The sequence below is a fragment of the Aythya ferina genome (genome assembly GCF_964211825.1).
Source record: "Aythya ferina genome assembly, chromosome: 3".
NCBI classification, from domain to species: Eukaryota; Metazoa; Chordata; class Aves; order Anseriformes; family Anatidae; genus Aythya; species Aythya ferina.
Window position 1 is genome coordinate 100,198,285 of NC_140298.1, and position 16,741 is coordinate 100,215,025.

The 16,741-nt window shown below is 40.4% G+C and overlaps 1 long non-coding RNA gene across 1 annotated transcript in view; it reads right to left on the reverse strand.

Annotated features, from left to right (window-relative positions):
* Positions 1-934: 934 nt before the first annotated feature.
* The window catches only part of LOC311435222, a 60,919-nt gene continuing 45,112 nt past the window's right edge, over positions 935-16,741 (reverse strand). Inside the window, exons 2-3 of the long non-coding RNA XR_014692001.1 lie at positions 2,398-2,643; positions 935-1,293 (exon numbers count right to left, since the gene is read on the reverse strand). This is a non-coding gene — a long non-coding RNA (uncharacterized lncRNA). The remainder of the gene's footprint in view (positions 1,294-2,397; positions 2,644-16,741) is intronic.

Consider the following 16,741-nt stretch of genomic DNA (forward strand, 5'->3'; position numbering starts at 1 on the left):
AGTTCCAAAAAACTGTAATCCTATGCCAACACAGATGCACACAGATGTGCATGTGCGTGCCCTCTCAATGGTCCTGTGGGTTACACATGCACCCCCCTCTCCTGGGTTTGGTGGCTGTCCATTTACAAACTTACACTTCTATTTCCCCTGGAGATGTGGGTGCTCCAGCTCTGTGTGTGCCCCTGCAGCTCCCCACAGTCTGATGGGGCTCATATTTGTGTGAAATCCCCTGCAAGGTCCCGCAGGCACATCGAGGTGTGGGTCCCCACATGTGGCCACCAGTCAGGAGCAGTCTGCTTGTGATGGTCATCAGGAAGGCTGTGATGCCACAGAGCAACTCCTGGCAGTGCCAAACTAACCTCATGTGCTTTCTCACACCTTCACCCCAAGGTAAAAAAAAAAAAAAAAAAAAAGGAAGTATTTTATCTTTTATGCATCCTTTGAAGCTGAGCCACTTCATGAATCAAAAGTCCCCTGGCAAATGCCTGGCTATTGTTTAACCTGGCTGGTAGTCATCCTCCTCTGCAGCAGTACCAGTCTGGGGACAAATACCCTTGCAGGCAGTTTAGGGTACTACATTCACACACACGGTTTTCAAGCACTTGGGTTTGTTACCTTTTGTGTGTGTTTTTTGTCTGGTTGGTTGGTTTTTATTTCCAAGATACAACTACTGATTTCATCTGCTATGGTAATTTAAGAAATGTAGCGGATTGGTTGTAAGTTGTAGTCAGAAGTTTGAAAAGGGCTTTGAAACAAGGTACTTAATTTTTATCTTCTAGGAATAAGGTCCTTTAACAAAACCTGTTTTCAAAGATGTCTTAGTGTGGAAGAGAGATAAAGGTTTATCTGACTGCTGCCTAATGCAAGGCTATAGACAAGACAGAGCTAGAACTTTCATACCAGTGATCAACAAAGAGACAAGTACCAGTTACAATTTGCAGCAAAGGGAACTTCAAGTTTTTATTGACATGTAGAAAGTCCCCATGAAAATGCTTAAGAACAGGTTGCCAGGGGTCTTGTGGTATCTCCATCACTGGAGATATTCAAAAATTGTCTGGGAAGCCCATGAGCAACCTGAATGGACTTGGAAAGCTTGGAGAAGGAGGTTTGGTTGGATGGCCTTGGATCACCATCCTAATTCTGTGATACAGTGACAGCAGGCACTCTGTTGCAACAGGTGTTTGCAAAGGTGAGAGAAGCAGAAACCCCAGAGCTGGCTAGCACAGAGCATCAGGATAGAAATATTCCTGTTCTGGGCTTCAGCACTTCGTGACTTCAAGTCCTTGTACCATCCTAAGGACAAACACATGATTAGTGAGAGTTCATCTGCAGTCTAGCCTGGCAATTAAAGCACTCATCAGCAACACCACAACTACAGTACCAGTAGTAATGCATCAGAATGAAATTGGCAGAATCTGGACAACACTGTTTACTAAATTCTCTTAAACACCAAAGCAGATAGGTGTCATTGCCAGAACCATGAGAAATAAAGAAAGATGAGCTTGGTGCAAGAAATTGTTAGATACTTGAGGAATTATATAAATCTGTGCTAACTGTACCACTATTAGGAAAAAGTTGTAATAGCTAGGTAGCCAGAATTAAATGTAAATATCATCGTAACTGGTCTAGTAATAATTTTGACAACTTTAGATTAAAAGGAAAAAAGTAATGGCTCCTTGTAGAAGATGTGTTTCTTTAGCCCACTTTACTCACATAGGGTTCATCCTTGTACCCTAACCTTAATAACGTGTTGCTGAAATTTGGATGTAACAATTGATGGAAAATGTGGTCAACCAAGGGTGTAATTGGGGATGCTTCAGCTGATCAGGACAACCAGGGTTGATTTAAAACCAGGATTATTTGGAAAATTGCAAGACAGCCTGTACTGTAGGCATACCTAGGGAAAATTTTACCATACAGACTGTCAAGTTCTAGTGTCCTTGCTAACTAGCAAAAACATATCCTAAAAGAAAGACCAACTATTATCCTCCATGGACATTAAAAATTATTTTCTCCACTATGTTTGTGAATGCCTTATACAGTGGTTGATAGAATAAGTACATCATCAACTCTATTTGAAAACAGGCTGAGAACAAACACAAAGTGTAGCAGTCACATAGTGATGCGGACACCTTGCTTGATGAGTAAGGACAGACCTGTGCCTGCTCTCCCCAGATCAATTATACATGTACATCTTCTTTGAGGCTAATAAGAAAAACAGAAATACTCTTGAGAATAAACACCTGACATGAGAACCTCCTGTCTTCTTTCCCAAGGGAGTTCCCTAGCTGTTAGTCTGTTCTGAAAAAGTGGTGCACCACTCCCCTTTCTCAGGTGGTACCATCGTGGTTGCTTTGCAGTACTTACTGTGAGGCAAGCAGTGCACAAAGATAATACCTGGTAGATACTGCTTTCTCCAGCGTTTTAGTCAGCTCTTTGTCTCAGTTCTGAATCATGACATAGGTGAGACACAGGAGACTAAAAAGTCTTCTTTGTGTTGGTATATCTGAGGGAATTCACAAATGCAAAATGTAGACAGCAGTCACAAGTATGGTCTGGAGGTGAGGTTTTCCAAATTCCTCTTCTTGGCTGTGGATCTGGTGGAGCTGTGAGTCTGGTAGGATTTTTGAAAGAACACTGTGCCTGAAAGTTTGATAACAATTTGATAACAAATTAGGTGACAAAAATAACTAATGATGAATGCATCTGGGCTCTCAGAAGGTCTATATAGTCAGAAGAAAAAAAAAAAAAAAAGAAAGAAAAGAAAAAGAAAAGGGACCTGGAAACTGTCTTGAAATATATGTGTATACATATCTATGTATATATGTGTATATATGTGTATATATACATATATACACATAGAACTCAGAAACTTATGTATTTAAGAGTCATTGTGAACAAACAATACCAGGAGCAGGAAAACTAGAAACTTCTCTCAGTAAAATCCCCTTCTCCCTGGAGAAGGGGCTTCCTTTAGCTTACTTCCTTGCTTTTTTTTTTTTTTTTCTGGTTTGTGTTGTAAAAAGTCCAGGTTCAACAGAGAAAGCTCAAAAGAGAATCAACCCTGCCTCTTCTGCCATTTGGGGGTCTACAAAGCAGTAGAAATTGTAGTGCAAACATCCTCTGGTTAGTACAAACCCAGAGACTTTTCCTGATTTCTTCCCAACTGCTGTACCACAATTTGAAATAAGCCATCCTGCTTGTAGTACCTTCTCCCAAAAGTGTAACCAGTGTCCAGATATTAAGCTGTAAGAGGTGCCTGCTATGAATCCTATGCTGGTCACCTTTCCATTCACCCATCTGGGACTTCCCAGGTAACAGAGTGGTGCACTCCTAACCAACGCTGTCTGAAATCACTGTCTGGAGACCCCCATGGATGGGTAGGAAGCCTAGGAGCAGCTTAGGTTCCCTGAATCATTTCATGAAAGCCTTTTTAAAAGAATTTTTAATTACTGAAGAATCCAAATTAAATACATCAGGTGGGCATTCTAAGTGACAATTTTCAGTTATCTTTGAGTAGTATAGGTTTTCTGCAATGGTTTTCTCCAGTGCAGGCCAAAACAAAACAAAGCAAAACCAACAAAAATTATTTCACCTTTGTAAAGTTAAAGCCATATTGTCTTCTAAAAAAGCATAAATAAAATTATAGCATAAATAAAATTATGCTAAGTTATGCTGGAAAGTATTATGTTATTCTTATTAAATAATTATTAATAATTATAATTAATATTATATATTATTATATATTATATATTATTATATAATATATTTATCATATAATATATAATATAATATATATTATTATTTAGGGCTGAGGTCAACTGTATGAAGTTCAACAAGGCCAAGTGCCGGGTCCTGCACCTGGGGTGCAATAATACCAAGCAGAGCTACAGGCTGGGAGATGAGTGGTTGGAGAACTGCCTGGCAGAGAAGGACCTGGGAGTATTGGTTGATAGTCAGCTGAATATGAGCCAGCAGTATGCTCAGGTAGTCAAGCAGGCCAACAGCATCCTGGCTTGCATAAGAAGCAGTGTGGCCAGCAGGTCTAGGGAAGTGATAGAGTGACAGTCCCCCTGTACTCGGCTCTGGTGAGGCCGCACCTCGAGTACTGTGTTCAGTTTTGGGCCCCTCGCTACAAGAAGGACATCGAGGTGCTTGAGCGGGTCCAGAGAAGGGCGACAAAGCTGGTGAGGGGTCTGGAGAACAAGTCCTATGAGGAGCAGCTGAGAGAGCTGGGTTTGTTCAGCCTGGAGAAAAGGAGGCTCAGGGGTGACCTTATCGCTCTTTGTAAGTACCTTAAAGGAGGCTGTAGCGAGGTGGGGGTTGGTCTATTCTCCCATGTGCCTGGTGACAGGATGAGGGGGAATGGGCTAAAGTTGTGCCAGGGGTGTTTTAGGTTGGATATTAGGAAGAACTTCTTTACTGAGAGGGTTGTGAGGCATTGGTATGGGGTGCCCAGGGAAGTGGTGGAGTCACCATTCCTGGAGGTCTTTAAAAGACGTTTAGATGTTGAACTTAGTGATATAGTTTAGTGGAGGACTTGTTAGTGTTAGGTCAGAGGTTGGACTCAATGATCTTGAGGTCTCTTCCAACCTAGACAATTCTGTAATAATTATTAAATATTATTTCATCCTGATAGCATTCTGCTGTACATGGATTTTTTTTGCTACATAGGTACTATGACAGAGAAAAAAGAAATCATTTCTAGTAGTAAAACGGTTTCCTTCTTCAAAAATACAAAAGCCCTTCACAGAGGTTTTATTGTATTTTAGAAAGTGTTTCAAAGTTTCCTTTTACTTTTCTAAGACCTAGAGGAGTACCTCAGTGGTGTTATAATAACAGATTAAGAAAAAAAAAAAAATGTTTTCACTTTTCTCTGTAAAACTGATGTTGAAAATTATCCAAAAGTATTAGGAAATTACAGAGTTAAGTTTCCAATTCTGATGTTAAACCTTCAGTATAGCTCTTATACTACACCCTTTAATAACATAAGCATATACTATATTTTCCACAGGATGCTACGTCATTCAGTGCATAGGATAGACTGTAAGGCCTGAGGTGAATGAAACTGTTGTCTGTACAAACCCTGCTTTATGTCTGATTGAGTTTGTAAATTGGGAAGGGAAGGAAAAAAGAAAGGAAATAGGAAAGGAAAAAGGAAAGGAAAAAAGGGGAGGCTTTAGGAGAAATGATGGTCTTGTTTGTAAATTCTCTGAGTACAGGTTGGGTACTATTCTGCCTCTGCCAGAGGTCCAAATTCTCAGAAAAGCCTAATTTAAACATATTTTATGACAATGAGCAGAATTGTTGGAAACACTGTGCAAAGTGGCTGTTAAATACACTTATCCTTTTTATTATTATTATTCATTTATGCATGCATTAAACATATTTATAAATTTTAAATGCCTTTAGAAATCAAAGCTTAAGTCATAATATTTTATGAAGTGTAGACAGTTGATGCTGCTAAGCAAAAATCAGAAGATAAATCCATCTATTGCAATACCTTGTAATTTGTAGTACAAATTGCTTTCCATTAAAATATTTGCTTTATTTATAAATTCAGCACTTTTAAACTATATTTTGATTTTGGTTCTCCCTCTTGAGTACATAGGAGCTCCAGGAATATTCACAGACATAAGAATACTTGTACGTACTGCGACACATTTCTTCCCCACAAGGTGGTGATATTACTATGTCTTATAATATTTTTGTCTTGGAACAAACTTAAATAGTTGTATTTCCAAAAGGAAGAAAATGTCATGCCATTTCATGTAACTAAAGCAGTAAAATTTAAGCTCATGTTTATCTAATTAAAAGGTTAGATGACTCCAACTTTTTCAACTTTTAGTATTAAAATATTTTTTATAGTAATCTTTACATAGAATTACCTAGACGGTAATTTTATTTTATGAACCCAGAAACAGAGACGGATCAGCTTTTCTGTGTGGTTAGAGGTGTTGGATCTTCTCAGCTATACAGAGCACTCACATACATTTCTAAGGGTTCTCAGCATCTCACACAAGGGTTTTGGGGAGCTGATGACCAGTGTGCCTGGTTGTGTGGAAGGGAGAATTGGCTAAACTGCATGGTGGAATAAAAAATCTCTTTTATGCCATTGATTAAAAATCAGTGTTCATCACTAAATATTGAAAATTGCTTGGATAAATTAATAATCAAATAAGTTTCAGAGTGGTGTCTTGTAGCTGTATGTCCATTTCGAAAGAACAGCAAACGTTGTAGTGCTTTTTAAGTCCAATGAAGGCAATAAACTGAAACCACTCCCAGACACAAAGAGAAATGAAGCAGAGAATTCAGATATCACTGTAGTTATTAAGACAGTAAGTCTGTCCTATCTTAAACTTATTTTGGAAAGTGAACTCAGGAACTGAACATCACAGCATGGCTGATATTGCTATCAACCAAAAAATATCTGCATCAAAGTATCAGAAACGTTGCTATTTGGAACCATGTGTGCACTTGAGATAGAAAGGGTCATTTTTCTGATTGCTCGGTGTTTATCAGATAGTGTTGCAAGTGTTGCAAGTGACTTTTTACAGGGAGGATCAGTATACAGGTGTTGTGCTACACAAAACATCAGGTCGGAAGTGGTGTCTGAAGACTCAAATCTCAAAACACTGTTAACAGTACTGGCATGTCATTTCTAATGGAAAGGTGTTTTATAGATGCAAAGGTTGCCAGCTTTAGATCAGCCCTATACATATTAGAACATTAAACCTGGTAAAAAGTTATTAAAATTTATTTTGCTGAAGCATCACATTTCTCCTTTAATCAGAGCAATATCTATGAGAATATGTCAGATATTAAGATTTTCACTTCAGTGAAAATATGGCACTGAACATTACCAATCTATGTATAGTAAAATTCTGTACAAATCTTTGGCATAGCCAATCTTAATGTAGAGTAACTAAGCGCAACTGCATGGGAAACAAGCTTTTGGAAAACAATGGTAAAACAGCTAAAATCTGCCCTCAAAAATGCACACACTATTCACACTGGGGAAATTATATTCTTAATTAATGTTTTACAACCTGGTTCATTGGCCACCAGCATGTATAATGGCAGAATTTAACTTTCACATAAATGAAAGCAGACTTTGGCACTCAGTAGTTTCTTCAGGAAGCCTGGTGGTCTGTGAATGTTACTGATGCATCTGCAATCATGTGAGAGAAACACATTTAAGCTCAGCTCAGAGGAAGCATTTTTACTCCAAGCTACGAAATGCACTGATCGTATCAGTCATTTCTAGGATAAAATTAGTGTGAGGAGTGACCTGCTCTGAATAGCATTGCTTTAGATAACAGCTTGCAAATGGAGAACGGCAACAAAAAATGCAGCAAAAATTTGACTGCAGGCAGCTAAGAGGAAACTCCCAACAACACTGAGGGTTTGGCCTTAGTCTAAGAAGGGATAAATGAAGGTACGTTTGTGAATAGGATGCTTTATATTAAAATCCTTAGGAGCTGATTTATTTTTGCTTTTGCCTTGAATCACATTAAGGAGAGGTTAGATGAGAAAATAATTAACATGTTCACGGTATGTTCTTCTGAAGCTCTTTGCAATCACTCTATAATTACTTTTTAAAGCAATTTCTTTGCAGAAACTGTTTTGGATATTTTTCTCACTACCTAGATAAACAATCTGGTTAAGAGATTTTATTTTTTAAATTGGTAGGAAAGGAGTGCTTTAGTGAAGGAACAATAAATGCCTTAGTGGAAGAAGAGAGTTAATAAACAATTGAGCATTGGTCCATTTTACTACAATGACATTTTTTTTTTAGGAAAAAATGACAGAAGAGGAAAGTAATTCATCTTAATGATAGTTAAAGCTGTCCTCTTTTGTGGCTTTTGTGCATTGGTAAATTGGGCTGCACTGCTCCCGTTAGGCTCTTAATCTGTGAGTCTTGTGATTATTTTTTTTTTTTTGATTTTTTTTAACATATGTGAAAGAAGGTTACTCACATTAACTGCTGTGTACATATGCCAAGTACATTTTTACATCATTTTTACACTAAGATGGTTACGGCATGCAAATCTCAGCTTCAGGGTTTCTGCTAGCTGCCTGAGGATTTTCCCTATTACCTTTTGAGCATGTGCAGTATGGACTGTCTTTGCTTGGGGAATCATGCTTGTGAGCATCTTCTATCTACTGATGTATAATTGAAACAACAAACAAACAAACAAACAACAACAACAAAAAAAACTTTGAACACTGCTGACATCCGATCACTACCAAACCGTCCAATTTCTATGCACACCAGGAGCAACTCAGGGTTACTCATCTTTTGCTCCCTACGTGTGATGTTCATAGTACAGGAATTAGAGCTCAGGACTGTCCCAATTCCACTACACTTTGTGATGACTAAGCTTCCAAGCCAGGCTGCCCTGTGTTTATTCCCCTTCTGGCTACCTCTTGTGTTGTTTCCTCCATCTGGCAAACCGCAAATGAAACAATGGCAATACTTCCCATTCCACTTCAGTCTCACATTTGAGCTGCTCTTCACCAAGGAATGAATTTGAAGTTATATATCTCCTTTAACTGATGCAGTAAATAAATAAATTAATTGACCCTAAGGTCAAAAAACTAAAGATACTTATACAAAAGACGGGCTTTTTTTGCTACCTTTATAATCCATTCCATAGTCATCTTCAGAAGCATTATATTTTTGATGCCAATCTAACATAAGCAAAGAACCTATAATCACTGAGGTCTGGCACAAATTCCTAAACATATTAATGCCTGGAGGTGGCACAGAACCAGCTACAGTTTTTGACATCAGAGCTTGAGCATCATGGGAATCCTGTTCATAACAAGAACTTGAAAGTGGTCTTAATTATTCTTAGATAATTAAGGTAACTCTAAAACATACTTTAATTAGTCAATAAGCCTGTCTGGAGCCTTGACTCTGTGCTTAAACTTGAATGAGCCAAAAAATGTTCACCATAACCCATCACTGGCCATTTCTGTTGCGTACCCTTCCCCTCTCAGTGCACAGGGGGTTCTGAGTACCATTTTGAATTTAACAACCCTTCCCATGCTCTGGGGACTGTAACTCTTGATTCTGGATTGAATGCCAAGGAAAAGTGCTTAAAATAGAGTTGCTGCACTGCCTAACTTCAAGATCCTTAAATCCTCTCTTGGCTCAAAGCTAACTTCCCATTGGAAATCTATCCTAATGCCTAGGAACCCTATGAAACTGAGAATTTCAGACTGCTAAAAATGTAGGATTCAGAATAAGGTCAAAAAAATACATGTCTGAATACATCATGCACATTTTTACGTCTTTTATTCCAACTGCAGATTAATTAAATTAATGTAACATTATTGTAATAAAACCTGACACTGGGAACCACATGAGATAATTGAATGTACAGAACTGAAATTAAGCCTATTTAAAGATTCCCTAAACTTCATAAACCTTTTCATATTCTCCCAGACCACTTTGAGGTTTTACACTGAAATTATGTCTAACTTGGGGTTTTGATGTGACACCAAGTGAAATTCTGTTTCAATTTTTCAAACACAAAAGAAAAAACAAAACAAAACAAAAAGGACCATATCCTTATTTGCTGTAAACCAGCATGTCTACATTACTTTCTATAAGGCTGCATAGGTTTACAGCAACTGAAGAGCTAATCCTAGTGAAGTAAAGCCATGTGGTGAATTGAACCAAAGAAAATGTTCAAATGAATAAGGCCAGCTGTACAACACAAGCAGACTCTGAAGATGGGCACTGTGCCAGGCTTCCCCATTAATTGCCTCCCTATGCTTCATTGAAGGAAGTTTGAAGCTGGTCCAAATTTCCTAAGCTCCCCAGCACCACCCCTCTGTTTCTACTCCAGCTGCGGCTTCCAGACACTGCTCTTGCTGGCATCCAAAATGGGAATACACACGAGGAAGTTTTCTAAACAGTACTTTGCGTGAGCTGCAGAAATGGGACTCAGTTGAGGGTAACTTTAGTTCCTGGAGCAGCGGTGTTGCAGGGGCTAATGAACAGGAGCCAAGTGGAGGAAATGAGGTAGGAGGAGGAGCTGATGGAGAAACAAGAAAAAAGAAGCATATGGGACAGTTAAGAGATCATCTGATCTGGTTTCAAAGGAAAGGGAAGAGGCAGCTCAGAAAGCATGAAGACTTTGAGAAAAGAACAGGATAGCATAGGCCAAAAGAAAGTGCATCGGATAAGGTCTGTGAGTGAGGAGATGTTTGCGAGGCAGTGCTGTGCCTTGAGGGGAAATGTGGAAATGGAGTGGGGCAGTGTGGTAGAGGACTGAAGAACTCTTTTTGGACATAGTCAAGGATGATTGAGCAGGCCAGAACATTGTGGGGGTGTTAATAAGAGACACTGTGGCTGGGGAGATTGCAGCTGAAAGCTGGAGTAGGAAAAAATTATATTGGATAAAAGTCTCAGAAGGAAAAGCATGGACTGACTGAGTAAAAATCAGGAAACACCTGACTGAGGAACTAGGAGAGCAGGGAGTCTTGGCCCAAGCATGGAGGTGGGGACAATGGGAAAAAGGCTTCCCCTAGGGAAAAGATATGACCCAAAATGATGGTATCCAGTACAGCACAGTCACTTTAAAACTGAAAACACAGATCCTCATTCCTGAGCATCAACATTTCTAGTGACAGGACATAACAGGGAGAGCCAGAGCTAATTTTATGGTGGAATGATCCAAAATATTGTGTACTGGAACGGTTCTGCCCATCGGCTATCTGTGCTGTGCAGTGTTAGTGTTCTGGCACTTTAGTTCACTCCTTCCAAAATAGCTCTGATGAAGCCTATTGGCAAGCAGTCTCCGATCCCTCTCATGGCTATTGCAGAGATGATAGCAACTCATTACTGCTATCAATTAAACAATGAGTTCAAGTGATTGAAGAGGAAATGGGAACACAGTACAAGCTGTGTTGTGAAACTGATGAATGAATGCGTGCAGGCCAGAAGGGCTGTTTGGAAAGACTTTAAAATCTTTATTTACTCCGAATTTAAAAGTAAATAAATAAAGATTTTTAAAAGAGAATTTCATAGTTTTGCTACCTGTAGGACCTCTGCCTGATATGTCTCAGAACAGAGATGACAAGAAATGAATGAGACAGGGAGGAAAGGAAAATTACTGGAAAAATGCAGTTCTATCCTATAGGGTGTCACAAAGTCCCCTTGCCATGCTGGGCAATCAAGTCTGTCATCCAAGGCACAAAGTCCGTATTTCCCATTCCCTGGTCCCTATCTTAGAGGACTGAAACAAAGACTATTTATTGTTTCCTTTCTCACTTTAGCTATGCTCTCTGATGAAAAGTGTTCAGCTTCAGTACTTCAGCCTGCTATCAAAATTCTCAAATTGGAAGGGCTGATGGCTTTAGCTAGCACTTTATCTGCTGCTTATAACACTAGTTCTGTTCAGAATTACGCATACAACAGCTATGATGAATACTCAGAAGACAGTTTGCTAAATGTTTTAGTAAGTGTTGCACATAATCAGTAGGGAGCAATACAGTTTGTTTTTACTTTTTAAGTCTTCAGAGCAAATGCGATCCTTCAGTCCGCTCGCCCTGGCAGGCAGTTCATATGGCAGTGCCAGCTGATGGCTCCTGGAACACAGCACAGAGCGGGCACACTTCTCCCTCTGCTCCCTGCCAAGTACAAATCATCCTCCAAGTGTGCATGCTATAACTCTCTCTGAACAGGCAAGTCTTCAGCTGGCAAGGCAGAGTCATTTTCAGTTGATTCTGCAATGCCAAAGGAGAAAGTTGAACCATGAATGGAGTTTTACATTTTCTCCCAAATATTCATTGGCACAAAACTAACTGCAGACATCATTCCTTCTACTTTGATCAGTCCAAACGTTGGTCCAAACTTTGCTGTCAGTTAGGATGATTTAGACCTCACACAATTATATTCTACACCGAAGGTACAACAGTGTGACTACTACAAATCTGTAGTTATAAAGGCTTAAATTCAAGTCCCACTCCTTCTGTACCATTCTATGTAACTACGTTCTGTTGTGGCTCCTCTTAATCAGGCCTTTCTTTGTTGTTATGTCTGACAACAGCAAAGACAGCATTGTGTCATCTGTAGAGTCCAGCTTTTATAGGTTTTTGGTTGCTTTGGTGAACTACTCTCCCACCCCAAATCTCCTGTTATAAAGATAGCATGGGAGGGATAAATGATAGAGGGATACATGACAGAGGGATTTTCCTTCTTTCAAGTAGTTGTCCACGGTATTTATCCCAGAGGGGGGGAAAAGAAAAGAGAGAATTAAAAAAAAAATAAAGCAGAGGTTATATGAAGACATTTGAAAAACATGTGGATGGCATGTACTGGATTTATTACCACTCTACAAATTCCCACAAAGGTTTGACTTCCTTTGTTTTTAATCACCAGCAATGAAACAGTTCACAGTGCACTGCAAACACAGAGCCAGCTTTTTGTTTGAGACAGTTGGAGAGGAGGGGGAAAGAGAGGGGAAAGGCTCATGAGAAACATGAATGAGTAGGTTTTGCTGACTCTTCTAACTACAGGGCTTGACAAAGTGCTTATAAGCACATTTCCCATGCTGTTAATAGCAGAGCAGGAGCTTTGTTGTATGATATGTGGGCATTTTGAAGCTTGTCAAACCTAGACAAGTGGGAGGAAATAGCAATGAACATAACATTAAAAAGTTGGTCTGATGTATAAAACATTAACTTTTGTACCTACCTCATCAAACAGTAATACACAGAATGCTTTTGCTTTATTGAATATGTTTTTAAGTCACCTCTTTAATTAATGACATTTTTTAAATTACATAGATTTTTCAAGTCTATATAATCCATATCACAATCTTTAACCACAAATACTAATTTTGGTTATTAAGTACAACGCCGCTGCTGCCGGGAAAGTTAACATTCCAGCCAGACCCAGTACATCCGTTCATGGTGTATTGCACAAATGCCATTACTAATTATGTAAGGTTACATGATTGCAAATAATATTAAAAAAAAAAAAGGGAGAGAGAAAATGTATGAAAATGTATTCCACACCATGTACCTGAAAGGAGTGAATTTTTCCATAATTATCTTTCACTTGCCTATATGGTTAGAATATTTCCTGAAAAACTGTTTTGGTCAAAAATTTTAAAAATATATGTTCTAGCAAAACCCTGTGGAAAAAAAAAAAAAAATAGCAGACATGAATATGAAGCTGCATTTCTTTTCCACTAAAGGAAAGAAAAAGATTCAAGTGCTCATTGTGATTTACTGTGCACTTTTGCTTTCTTTTTTCTTAGCTAAATCCACTGAATCCACTGAATTCAATAAATTCATTTACTATTTATTAGAAAGGGAAGAGATATCTGTACTCTATCCAAATCATACCAACATCTTCTGAAAATTATGCAGTAAATCTATGTTGCATTTCCAGTTGGCATTGATAATTTCTAAACTGTATTTTTGCTTCTTATTTGCATGAGGCCTGAGATATATTTCTTTACTATTTCCAACGGAACAAAACTAAAGAAGCATACTAATGCAATCTGATGCCTGTAGTTGGGAACCAGATGATCCTCAAATCTGGCTGAGATTTCAGTGAAAATTCAGGTCTATAATATACCCCCTGTAGTTGCACTCTGGAGTTCACATAGCATTTTCGCTACAAAAGAGCCACAAAAAAGCATTATGCATTTCTATCTACCACCCCTCATCTATCCACCCCTTATTCCATACCATTTATGTCATGCTCAGGTTACACTTTTTTCCATACATTCTAATTAGTCACCTACAGTAGTCATAGTAGTGATAATATACAGTATTATATAGTAATTAACATGGTACAATTCAGTTCATGGGCTATTCTCACCCAGTATTAAATCTCTTTGAGGTACACACCGGACCTCTCCGTTCTTTTGCATCACCCACCAAGTGTATCCAGGTCCCTGAGCGAAAACAATTCCACGAATAGGTTTGCCTTTTCCTGAGGCAGGAGTAGCCCAGACTGTTTTACCCAGCATATTTCTTACATGCACTACAGGAACTTTATCCCCATCTACAGTACGTAACAGGTTTGATTGGGCAGGTCCAGCTCGGTTGGCAGATCCCCTAGTATTGACTAACCAGGTGGCCTTTGCCAAATGCGTATCCCAATTTTTGAATGTTCCAGCGCCCATTGCTTTCAATGTAGTCTTTAACAGTCCGTTGTATCGTTCAACTTTCCCGGAGGCTGGTGCATGATAGGGGATGTGATACACCCACTCAATACCATGTTCTTTGGCCCAAGTGTCTATAAGGTTGTTTCGGAAATGAGTTCCATTGTCTGACTCTATTCTTTCTGGGGTACCATGTCGCCATAGTACTTGTTTTTCAAGGCCCAGGATAGTGTTCCGGGTGGTGGCATGAGGCACAGGGTATGTTTCCAGCCATCCGGTGGTTGCTTCCACCATTGTAAGTACGTGGCGCTTGCCATTGCGAGTTTGAGGGAGTGTGATGTAATCAATCTGCCAGGCCTCTCCATATTTATATTTCAGCCATCGTCCTCCATACCAAAGAGGCTTTGACCGTTTGGCTTGCTTGATTGCAGCACATGTTTCACAGTCATGAATAACCTGTGCTATAGCGTCCATGGTCAGGTCCACCCCTCGATCACGAGCCCATCTGTATGTTGCATCTCTACCTTGATGGCCTGAGGTGTCATGGGCCCATCGGGCTATAAATAATTCACCTTTATGCTGCCAATCCAGGTCCACCTGAGCTACTTCAATCTTAGCAGCCTGATCCACCTGCTGGTTGTTTTGATGTTCTTCAGTAGCCCGATTCTTGGGCACATGAGCATCTACGTGACGTACTTTCACAGCCAGGTTCTCTACCCGAGCAGCAATGTCTTGCCACAAAGCAGCAGCCCAGATGGGTTTGCCCCTACGCTGCCAGTTGTTTTGCTTCCATTGCTGTAATCATCCCCACAGGGCATTTGCTACCATCCATGAATCAGTGTAGAGATAGAGAACTGGCCATTTTTCTCGTTCAGCAATGTCTAAAGCCAGCTGAATGGCTTTCACTTCTGCAAACTGACTCGATTCACCTTCTCCCTCAGCAGCTTCTGCAACTCGTCGTGTAGGGCTCCATACAGCAGCCTTCCATCTCCGATGCTTCCCCACAATACGACAGGACCCATCAGTGAACAGGGCATATTTCTTCTCATTCTCTGGTAACTGGTTGTACAGTGGGGCTTCTTCAGCACGACCCACCTCCTCCTCGGATGATATCCCAAAGTATTTGCCTTCTGGCCAGTCCATAATCACTTCCAATATTCCTGGGTGACTGGGGTTTCCTATTCGAGCCCGCTGAGTAATCAGTGCAACCCACTTGCTCCACGTAGCATCAGTTGCATGATGCGTAGAAGAGACCCTTCCCTTGAACATCCAGCCTAGTACTGGCAATCGGGGTGCTAGGAGGAGCTGCGCTTCAGTACCGACCACCTCCGAAGCAGATCGAACTCCTTCATATGCTGCCAATATCTCCTTTTCAGTTGGAGTATAGCGGGCCTCAGATCCTCTGTATCCCCGACTCCAAAACCCCAGGGGCCGACCTCGAGTTTCCCCAGGTTCTTTCTGCCAGAGGCTCCAGGTGGGGCCATTCTCCCCGGCTGCAGTGTAGAGCACATTCTTTACATCTGGTCCTGTTCGAACTGGCCCAAGGGCTACTGCATGGACTATTTCCTGCTTGATTTGTTCAAACGCTTGTCGTTGTTCAGGGCCCCATTCAAACTCATTCTTCTTACGGGTTACTTGGTAGAGCGGGTTTACAATCAGACTGTAATTTGGGATGTGCATTCTCCAAAACCCCACAACACCTAGGAAAGTCTGTGTTTCTTTTTTGTTAGTTGGTGGAGACATAGCTGTTATTTTGTTGATCACATCCATTGGGATTTGACGACGTCCATCTTGCCATTTTATTCCTAAAAACTGGATCTCTCGTGCAGGTCCTTTGACTTTATTTTGTTTTATGGCAAAACCGGCTTTCAGAAGGATTTGGACTATTTTCTTCCCTTTCTCAAAAACTTCCTCTGCTGTGTCACCCCACACAATAATGTCATCGATGTACTGCAGGTGTTCAGGAGCTTCCCCCTGCTCTAGTGCAGACTGGATCAGCCCATGGCAAATGGTAGGGCTGTGTTTCCACCCCTGGGGCAGCCGATTCCAAGTATATTGGACTCCCCTCCAAGTGAAGGCAAATTGTGGCCTGCATTCTGCTGCTAGAGGGATGGAGAAAAATGCATTAGCGATATCAATTGTGGCGTACCACTTGGCTGCCTTCGATTCAAGTTCGTACTGGAGTTCCAGCATGTCCGGCACTGCAGCACTCAGTGGTGGCGTCACTTCGTTCAGGCCACGATAGTCCGCTGTTAGTCTCCACTCGCCATTAGACTTTCGCACTGGCCATATGGGACTATTGAAAGGTGAATGAGTCTTGCTGATCACTCCTTGGCTCTCCAATTGACGAATTAGCTTATGGATGGGAATCAGGGAGTCTCGGTTAGTGCGATATTGCCGCCGGTGCACAGTTGTGGTAGCGATTGGCACTTGCTGTTCTTCGACCCTCAGCAACCCCACAACAGAGGGGTCCTCTGAGAGACCAGGCAAGGTAGATAATTGTTTAATGCCTTCTGTCTCTAAGGCAGCTATACCAAAAGCCCACCGGAACCCTTTTGGGTCCTTGCAATATCCTCTTCTAAGATAGTCTATGCCAAGGATACATG